The following is a 10547-nucleotide window of genomic DNA, read 5'->3' as shown; positions in this document are numbered from 1 at the left end:
GTGGTTCTTTCTAATTATTTATTCACATTTACACATAAAATCCCATGAGAACTGTGAAGAAGGTCCGTGTATATCTTTTTACAGAAGACACAGAGGAAAAGGAATAGCCACACTGTCTTGGCCCAGTGGGAGGGCCAAGACCCAGCTGTCTCAGTGTTTGGATCTCCATGCAGGGGCCCCTATAACCAGGAGTTATCACTCATCCCAAGAGCACCCACTCTCTCATCAGTTGCCTTTTGCAGACTCAGTTCCAGTGGTGAAAACAGAGAACCACTGTTGCTAAGCTGCCGGATTACACTTAGCATTGCAACTTCCTTGATTGTAGTTCATCAACAAGGGAGAATGGAAGTCCTTAAGGAGGCCAACCTGGGACTTGCAATTAACGAGGAGTCAAGGTATCATGAGAAACCAGCAGGAACTGGAGGGATCCGTGAAGAGCAGAGGGTCAGGACTCCATGAAGCCCCAACTTGGCCCCTTCTGCCTTCCGAGGTGCTGAGAAGGTAAATATGGCTGATCCAGCCCTGCAACAAGCGACAAAGGCAAAGCTGCGTGGTGGGCGCTAGAGCCAGCAGGCCTGCAGTGCAGGTAAGACTGGATGTCAGGGGGCTGAGGACGTGCTCTTGGAAGAACCTGGTCGTCTATAGGCCCTAGGTATATGCTCCCGCTGGGTGGGGGAGAGAGGACCATGGCCAGGGGAGGTTCAGGCCTGGGTCATCTCCTCCCCAGTGAACACTTTCATAATAGAGAGAAATCTGGCTTAGAGTGATCCTGAGAGGGAGAAAGCAGTGGAAAATGCAGCTCAAAGTGAGACTGTGGTGCTGTATAAGGGGTTTCGTTGCATTCTCATTTAGCCGATTTTTGATCATATGGTGATTGAGACACTTGGCCGTGACAGCTGCCTGATTCTTAGAAGCAGCTAACAACTCTCCCACGATAATAATGGTGATAAAAATAATAAGGATAGCAGCAATAATTATAAGTATAAATATTAGAATAACTACTATTAAGGACAGCTCACAGACGTAAACAGTTTTGATTCTTCTAGAATTCTTTACTGTTTGTTATTGCATTTGATTTTCACAAAACCTACAGGAGATAGGCAGCGCAGGAAAGACATTCACACCCATTTTACAGAAGCAGCAGCTAAGGTCCAGAAAGGAGGAGTGGGCTGTTCAAGTCATAATCTGGTGGCAGCGCAGCCAGGATTCAGAGGTGGGAGAGTAGAGGAGGAAAGCTGAACAATTTGGTCCTGCCAAGTCCCAACAAAGAAGGATACTGACTTCCCTTTGGAAGGTATGCTTATTGTTGTTCCTTCTGGGCAAAGTAACGTTGAAAGGCCACACTGTTGAATGGGGCATCTAGAATCTCAGAGATCCAGCTGTGCAAGGGAAATGTGACTCATAAGGAACACTTTAAAAAGGGAGATGCTGGTCTCTGGGCCTAGAGTGGACAATGTTCACAGTTGCCTGGTCCTCAACCACATGACAGAAGCCACAGAACCAATAGAGGAGAAAAAAAATAAGCCACTGCATAGACACATGTCCAGCATTGCTCTTCAAGGTCACACGGAGATCTCTTCTTTGTCCTTCCTCCCCCGGCCCCAGCGGCCCCTGCTCTGGTGGGAACTTCTGGATATCCTGAACTTGATCTCTTTCTTCTCTGCATCCATGGTGCCTAGTACATTGCTGGGCACAGAGCTGTTGTTCAATCCACGTTGAATCCATGTGTGCATAAAGGAAGGAAGAGATGAATACATCAAGAGACGACTGACTTCGAGCCTGGGGGGTACAGGGAGGACAAGCCCTGACTCAAATAACCTGCTCCTTGTGCCAAGAACTTGGTCTCTCTGTGTCTTCTCCTGTTAATATTTACCACAAATGTTTACGTCTTTGCAAACTTCAGGGAGAATAATGTGGAGTCTGAATGACAGAAGGTCAAACAGCAGCATAAACCCCGAAGTATCACTGTGAGGGTCTGCGTAATAAAACCGCACAGCTGCCTTCCTCCTCCCATCAGGCCTTGGTAGCATTACTAACCTGATAAAGAATACCAGCCACCGGAAACCATGGCCATGGATCAGTTCCAGCCCACCAGATTCACATGTACAACAATTTCAGTCTACCTCGGAGACTTCACCGAAAAGACCACTGACTTAAATACCCAAAAGAGAGCATTTAATTCAAAGGCGTAGCGGGGGTCTACATGTGCAAAGCCCTGTGTTAAGCACCTGGGGGATAGGACAATTAATCCGATTAGTTCTTGCTTTCAAGAATTTACAGTATTATGAAGCACAAGATAGTACCAGGCAAAAAAAATAAATAAATGCTAAGTAGAGCGTATTAATCTCCTATTGCAGCTTTTAACAATTCACCGCAAATTTGGTGACTTAAAAGTACATAAACTGACTATCAAACAGTTCTGGAGGTCTGACAGGCCCACAGGGCTGTATTCCTTCTGGAGGTTCTAGGGGAGAATCTCTTTCCTTACCTTTTCCAGATTCTAGAGGCTGGCTGCATTCCTTGGCTCCTGGCCTATCTCCCATCCTTTAAAGTCGGCAGTATAGCGTTTGCCCCACTGTCCCACCTCCTAGCTCCCTTTCATAAGGACCCTTGTGATTTCATTGGGGCCCCCTGGATAATCCAGTGTAATGTTCCCACTTCAAGTTTCTTTTTTTAACGATTTATTTATGTATTTATTTGACGGGGGTGGTGGTGGTATGAGCATGCATGCAAGCAGGGGGAGGGGTGGGGAGAGAGAGATTGAGATTCCTGGAGCAGACTCCCTGCTGAGTGGGGAGCCCAAGGCAGGGCTCAATCCCAGGACTCTGACATCCTGACCTGAGCTGAAGTCAAGAGTTGGATGCTTAAGTGACTGAGCCAGCACCCTCCACCATCATCTGAAGATTCGTAATTGTATCTGCAAATTTCCTTTTACCATCTTAGGTAACATAGTTACAGGTTCTAGGGAGTAGGGCGTGGGCATCATAGGAAGCCACCAGGTAAAGGAACAGTTAGTTAGAAGCTTTGGGAGTTTACAAAGAAAACCATGGTGAATGCCATCAGGAGGCTCAGCTGGGCTTCACAAGGAGGCACCATTTGGACTGGTCCTGAAGGATAAATAGGATTTTATGGGGGGGGGTAGGAAATGGTGAAAAAGAATTTGGTGAAAATGGGATGAGTGTTTATGTGGGAGGGAAGCACTGGGAGGCATGGCAGAGGATACTATCTGGTCCAAACTGAAAACTTTTGCGTTCTTCATGCATAGGGAGACCTCAAACACTTTTTAGAAATGTCCTGTCTTTCCAAAAGATGATTCTAGCAACAGCATGGACAATGTACAAGAGAGCTAACCTGTGCACGAGAGGACAAGGTGACGAGTATGATAGCCTAAGCCAGTAGATGACGAGTTAAGCCATTGGTGATGGGGCTGGAAAAGAGGGCAAGATTTAGAGACATCAGAGAAGTCAATTTGTCAGGATATGAAGACTCTATGGAAGAGAAGAGAAACCTGGAAGAGATGAAGATATAAGTGCAGTAGCTTGAATTGATCCCCTTGTGTCGACTGTTAATTAGGTGAACCATTATCCCAAACAGTACACGGGCAAAGGAGCAGATTTGAGGAAGGAAGGGGATACATTCAGCACAGGCTGTTGAGTCCAAGGTGTTAGGGGCTTCCAAGTACAGGTGACGGTAGGTTGGTGGAATTTCAGATTAGAACCTTAATTGAGAGATCATTGCCCTTTCTATCTGGCTGCCATCCATTTGTCTAGTATAAAGGTCACAGCAGACATGAGTGATTAAAATGAGTTCTGGGAGGGGCACCTGGGTGGCTCAGTGGATTAAGGCCTCTGCCTCTGGCTCGGGTCATGATCCCAGGGTCCTGGGATCAACCCCCACGTTCGGCCCTCTACTCAGTGGAGAGCCTGCTTCCCTCCCTCTCTCTCTGCCTGCCTCTCTGCCTACTTGTGATCTCTGTCTGTCAAATAAATAAATAAAATATTTAAAAAAGAATGAGTTCTTGGATACCTGGATGGTTCAGTACGTTGAGCATCGACTCTTGATTTCTACTCAGTTATGATTTCAGAGTCGGGAGATTGAGCCCTGAGTCGGGCTGTGTGCTGGGCATGGAGCCTGCTAAAGATTCTCTCTCTCCCTCTCCCAATCTCCCTCTGCTCCAAGCACTTTATATCTCTACAAGGAAGGAAGGAAGGAAGAGAGGGAGGAGAAGAGAAGAGAAGAGAAGAGAGGAGAGGAAAAAGAAAAGAAAAGAAAAAAGAAAAGTTCTGAGAATTCTATCTAAAGTGGCAGAAATTCCAGCTCTTCAGATTGAAGGAAGCATGACGAGAAGACCTACCGCTATCCCCAGGCAAGTGATTCCCAAACATGACATTTCCTCATGTCACAATGAGGGAGCAGTTGTGCGTGTCTCTTCAAAGGAAGAAGAACAGTGCCCCTGTATACCTGTGACTGAAGCTGGCATGTGTGGGACTCAGGCCTGTGAGCCGAAGCAGAGAAGAGCAGCTAAGAAACAGCTCTGTGGGGACGGGGTTACTTCCGTCCAGCCAAACCCTCCTACTTTCTCTCTCCATGACTTATTACTCCTCCTCCTTGCACTTAAATTGCCCTTTTCTCCTTCCCATCAAGGCTCAGCTCAAATGTCCCCTCCTCTGGGAAGCCCTCCATGGTTCACCTTCAAGGAAATAATACTCACCCCTTACCATTGATTGTATTTCTTTTAGGATTCTTTGCCTGAAGTATCTGTTACTTTGTATTATAATCACTTATGTATTTTAAGGCTCTCTTCCCTCCCAAACCCAGAATTTTTTGAGAGTGAAGGTACTGCCTGATTTATTTCTGTGAGCATGCTAGAGCCTGACATGATGTCTTGCACACAGCCGGTTATCTATAAATTCAGGATAAATTGATAAGAATGGTTGTGCACTTATGTGGCACCCTCCTCTCTCTCCTACTTTATAATAAGTAGATGTTTTGGGACCTTCTTGTGGACAGGGATTTCTTCTTACTAAAGTCTAAGAGTACCTCCCGTGTGATTGGAGCACCATCAATCATTGTTGAATTCAGCCATGTTGATGACTTGGGACTCACAGCAAAGAGATCTAGAATAATGAGACCTGTTGGTATGATTGTTTTGAACCAATAGACCACAGAGCTTGAGGACAGCTCAGCCTTGCCCCAAGGCTGGGCGAGGAGAGGCATCTTAGACCCTGAAGAGAAGAGAATGGGATCCAGAAGCAGGTGGAACTTTGCAAAGTGAGCAGATGTGTGGACTGAGGATTCAGGGGGAAAACCAGCATGGTTTTCAGTGAGCACAAGACAGGACGTCTGGAGTCCTGGATGTGAGGCCTGGGTCAATTTCTGATTAGCTGTGTGAACTTGAGGAAATTGTTCCGCAACTACCTTTCTTCATCATTCAAGTTTCTACTTGAGTATCACCTTCTCTTGGAGGAAGGTCTTCCCTGACCATTCAAACTACAAACATCCCCATCAACTTCTTCTAGTTTTGTTGCAGCAACAGTAGCCTACATAAATCTGAACGCATTTGCTTAGCACTTTCTTTCTGTTTCCCTTACGAGAGCACAAACAGACCAGCTCTGCCTGTCTGGTTCATCAATGTTTTGGTTTGCCATATTCTAGGAACTCAATATTTGTTGAGTAGTTTGACTATCTATAAGCTAGAGGTAGGTAAGATTTCTAAGGAAGTTGATTAGATGATTTCTAATAAAAATGATTTTTATTATGATTTCTAAGAAATTTCTGTCCTCCTAACTATACAATTGCACATTCCATTCTGTATACCTCCGATGATCTTGGAGATTCTGAAATGAAATATAAATTTAAGTCCCCAAAATTATTATAGCAGCTGCCTTTTGATGTAGTTGCTGAACTTATCCTGAAAAACAGTGGTTGTAAGACAAATTCTGCAGTCTGCAGTGTCCGAGTCTGCCATGCTGGTATTCAATTCTTCCCTCTGCAAATGCAAGATCAGTCCAGCTGGGCCAAAACATTGGGCTGTGAGGCCCAGGACCCTGGTCACCGAGGCAGAGAATGTTATGGTGGAAGATAGAGAAGGAGTCGTGAGATATTAACCACTTTAAGTGTTTTTGCAAAGAAATGGAGACATTGAAGCCAGAAGAGGAGGGGGCTATCCAGTTCTCCTGAATCTAAACCTTTAAATCATTGTGTTTTAACTACTCCCTGTACCATGAAGACAATGGGGCATTCAAAACTGGATTTTTGATTTTAGAAAGGGGTGGCTCTTGTCTGCATTTCCTCTGACCTGGTGGGGGAAAATCAGAATCCACAAACAGCACAGAATAAGAGCCCCTTCTCTCAGGGAGTGGAGAAGAATGCATTCCTAGGTCTCTCAGAGCACACCCCACAGCAAAGATGCTCTCAGGAGGTGGGTGGGGGCTGTGAAATTAAAGTCACAACCTGATAGGCTCCACCCCTCGCCAAAGGATGCCTCTACCTTAGCATCTGGGCTGGAAACAGGGGAGACCCTAGGAGAGTGCTGCCAGGGAGAGAGCTGCCCCCACAGGGAAACTTAGCCCATGAGCCTCAGATCCAGGCAGCCTCCAGGGGACAAATTGCATAGACTGATTTTCTCTAAACTCACCGAAAAAGATCAGCTCAAGTCTGCCATTTTCTCCTCTGCAGAGTGTGGCGGGACAGCCATGGGGATTAAGAGGGACTTAGCTGTGACAGACGCTAGCACATTGGAACATTCTCATTTTACTTCTAAAGAAGCAGACCCCTTGACCAACAAACAAGGCAAGGGAAGGTGTTTTCTGATTCAAGGCCTCAAACCGTGTGTTCTCCATTAGCGCTTAAGGCTCTCTGTACATAATCAGCATTTTGTAGTTCCCTCAAAGTGGGCATGTTGACTACCTCACTTCACTCCACTGACAGTTCTGCAGGGGGGTGGGGGAGACCAGGTTCTCACTCATTCAGGCACTGGGTTACTGTCAGGGCATCACTCTACCAGGAGCCGTGATGGGGGCTGCTGGCCATGCAGGTACCGAATGTGACAGCAGGGGAAACTGAGGTTCGGGAAGCCAGTGTGGTTTGCCGAGCAGTGCAGAACGATTCTGCGGGGGCAACTGGAACTCCTGCCCGGCTCTGCTCAGTGGGTGGGTCTTTCCTTGCCTGCTCCACACCCTGCTGCCCATTTCTGCACACAGAAATTCAGACGATGATCAACGTCTCCTGTCGCTCCCTTCCTCTTCCTTTCTTCTCCTGATTTACATATTGCTAAATGATGAAATTATACAGTACATAATTCCACAGCAACTCTGCTGCTTAAAAAAAAATCGGGAATGGAGTAATTAGGCAGAAAGGATTCTCAATTAGGCAGTGGATTCTGTTTCTAAAGCAGTAAATGGGGAAGAGATATTTTTTAACTGTCTCTTGAATATATTGCCACAGAGTGATTGCTGCCTCGTAGAGTGGCAGTGCGGCTCAGAAATGGAACCCTGTGAGCCTGCCTCAGAGCAGTGTTTTGCGTCTGAATTTCCTGCCTGGTTCTAGGTCTTCGGGTTTGGGAAGGAATCTCACACTGTAGGGTCTCTGGCACCTAAGATCAGCAGTCAAGACTGCCACTTAATGGTATGTGTTTTCTCTAGTTTTCCTTGTTTTAGGGTGGATCATGGGAGAAGGAACATCCAGACGTCTTCCCAGGATCCTTGGTGCTGGGCAGCTGCAGAAAACAATGGAAGGTAGCATCACTTGGGTTTCCCAAAGGTGATCTTGAATTCCCAACCTATCACTTTCCAGTTGGGTGGCCCTGCAGAATTCTACCTCTCGGGGCTTTAGTGGGCTAATGAATATACATGACTCTAATCCCATGCAGTGACAAGGAGGATGGTGAGAGGTAATGGTAGAATCTAGCTTGGGGAAGGAGTAAATGGAAGGTTCATTCCCTTCTTAAGAGGGAGTCTTTGCTATGTTCTTCCTTTGGGAGAGGGTATAGATTTGTTGAAATGACTTCTCTGTGCATGTAACTAGAATCAGTGGGTAGAAATTCAAGTCACTTATAGCTTATTAGCATAAAAATAGTGACCTTTTGTAAAGTTGTTCAACAGTAGAGCTCATCAGAGGTGAGTTTCCCATCACTGGAGATAATCAAGCAATGGTTCAACGACTATTTGGAAGAGATGTTTTAGAGTGGATCCCAGCTGCCAGCAAAGAACAGTTTGACCTCTTAGGTCTTTTCCAAAGTGAAATTCCATAATTCTAACCATGGTCATTTTCCTTCTGTAGCATGAGGAAAAGACCAAAGACACCTAATTGACATGTAAGGACTTGTGTCTGCTTCAAGGAAAATGAACCCAGATGTACTAACCGTGAAGATTCCGGCCTTTCTCCTTCTGAATTACTGCTTTGCATTGGGTTAACACCTGCAGTGCCCCATTATGCCCATATGCCATGACTTCCAGGAGACACTAAAAAGAATCATAGATTGAGTTTAGACTAAATGCAAGTGAGTGGGCCTCCTACCCTCCTGGGTTTTTTCATATAAAATAAAATCGTAAAGGATTCTAAAACGATCCATGGTGGGCTTTGCTGGAACTTTATTTACTTGCTTGTTCCTTGGAAGATAAGTCATTTCTAGAATGTGGACACCAGTAACGAGGCCACTAACTCATTATACCAAAATCTGTATGTTCTGGGATGGACTATGGCTTTGCCACAGTGGCCAGTAAAATCTTCCAAGTGTTTATAATGCCTAAGCCTCAAAAAGCTAAATGGATTTGATGCCAGACTTTGAGTGAAAGACAAAGCTCAACCACCCATCTAAGGTCAACAAATCTCAATATTTGCTGGGAAGGCAGAGCTTATCCTGTGAGTTTTCTTGGCAAGACTCGGTCAGACTGAAATTCATCCTAAGCACATGATGGGAAAACCACTGACAAGAATAATCCTTCCCATGGTACTTACACAGCCATTACTTCAAAACTCTATTAATTAAAAATATATCAATACCCCCATTTATCATCCAGAAGAGATGATAAAATCCACACATGTAAAAACCAAGTGTCTCAGAGATCAGCTGTGGTTAAAAAAGATCTAGTCCAAAAGGCTCAGAGAAATTAGCATACAACTTTTTTTTCTTTTTTTTTCCCTTTTTCTTTCTTTCTTTCTTTTTTTTTTTTTGTAGAAAGACACAGAGGTGGAGTTATGAAGGTCAGAAATGTATTGAGGAAGTCGAGACAACTCAGTTAGGAAGTGACTCATTTGGGATCACACAATGTCAGGATCCCAACTGAGACTTTTTCCTCCTTAGCTGGGAAAGCATGAAGGAACTGGTAAACATGGAAACTAAGAGGGAAAGCCCAGTCCTCAGACTCTCCTGAAGCACCGGGCCCTCCAGCTCTGAGAATGTATCATGTACTTCAAAACTGGGACCTAGCTTTCAGACACATGCTGTTGGGGAGATTGCCAGGAGTGGATCCCTTGTCATCAGATTTTGCTTGTTGACCTGCTCAGCCAGACAAGAAGAACAGGACAGTCAGGGAGGAACACCTCCATCAGAAAGGAAGAAGCACACTCCTGTAATATCAGACAATGAACAAAAGTTCTTAAAGCATTTTCTCCAACAGAAGTAATTTGTATTGATCGATAACTTTCAAAGGACGCTCCCATTCCCTATTGAGTTTGGTCTTTACAAGAGTCTAGGGAAGTAGTGGGGGCTGGGGTCATTACCTCCTCTTACCGGAGAAGAAACTGAAGCTTGGAGAGGCTAAATGATGGGGCTGTGGCCAGAGTTTGTAAAGGGTGGTTCTGGAGTGATACTCAGGCACTACTCCTTGTATAGTTCTACCCCATGACCTTCCACTCTTTTTGATATGTGGGAAACAGAAGGGAAGATGTTAGAAAATTTTCTAATCATGTGCAGAGGCTATCTCTGATGTATGGGGAAGGTTTATACCCCTCTTCATTCTACCAAACCAGAGGCAGATGTTGGGTAGAAGGAGATCGATACCCCTAAATGGTGAAAACCATATGGCTATCATGAAAACCATCCTTTCTTGCTCTTTACCCTAAATATTATTAAAGCAAAAATGGTGTAAGGATGTCAGGCAGAGGCACAGGAGAGCTGTGATTCCATGAGGCTCAACAGTTTTAAGTTTATGAGCCTCAGGCACATTCTTCCAAAAGGAAATACAAGACAGCATGTCTGATCTTCCTCGTAGATCATCTGAAGGAGCCATGATTTCTGTTCTAGTTGGAGGATATACACACGCATTCCAGAAACAATAAGAGTATATATAGATATATGAATTTCTACATACATGTGCTTGTGTAAATATAGAGAGAGATATCCATGAGAATGTTTATATGAACGTTTTATATGAAAAGAAGGTAAATAGTTCTTAAATGAAGAAAACGCCTCATAGTTTGAGACAAAGTAATCAATCTACAAGTGTTTTTGGGTCAGTATGAGAAATTTTTATATATAACATTTATTGACTTCTATACTAGGCACTAAAAGGTTTTTATGTATTAATGATGATAATAAGAATAAT

The 10547-nt window shown here is 44.6% G+C and overlaps 1 long non-coding RNA gene across 3 annotated transcripts; it reads left to right on the top strand.

Annotated features, from left to right (window-relative positions):
- The first annotated feature begins 336 nt into the window (after positions 1–336).
- Positions 337–8666, top strand: LOC123394430. Of its 3 annotated transcripts, none has more exons than XR_006609191.1 (3): positions 337–501; positions 7644–7761; positions 8281–8666. It is a non-coding gene; the product is annotated as an uncharacterized LOC123394430 (long non-coding RNA). The 3 variants fall into 3 exon arrangements; XR_006609190.1 differs by having other exon boundaries at positions 337–586; positions 7644–7736; XR_006609189.1 differs by having other exon boundaries at positions 337–586.
- Positions 8667–10547: the final 1881 nt, after the last annotated feature.

This window comes from Mustela putorius, unplaced genomic scaffold (assembly GCF_011764305.1).
Source record: "Mustela putorius furo isolate JIRA1106 unplaced genomic scaffold, ASM1176430v1.1 tig00003834_pilon_pilon_pilon, whole genome shotgun sequence".
Taxonomy (NCBI): Eukaryota; Metazoa; Chordata; class Mammalia; order Carnivora; family Mustelidae; genus Mustela; species Mustela putorius.
Note: the sequence above shows the minus strand (reverse complement) of the source record. Positions and strands in the feature narration are given on the sequence as shown.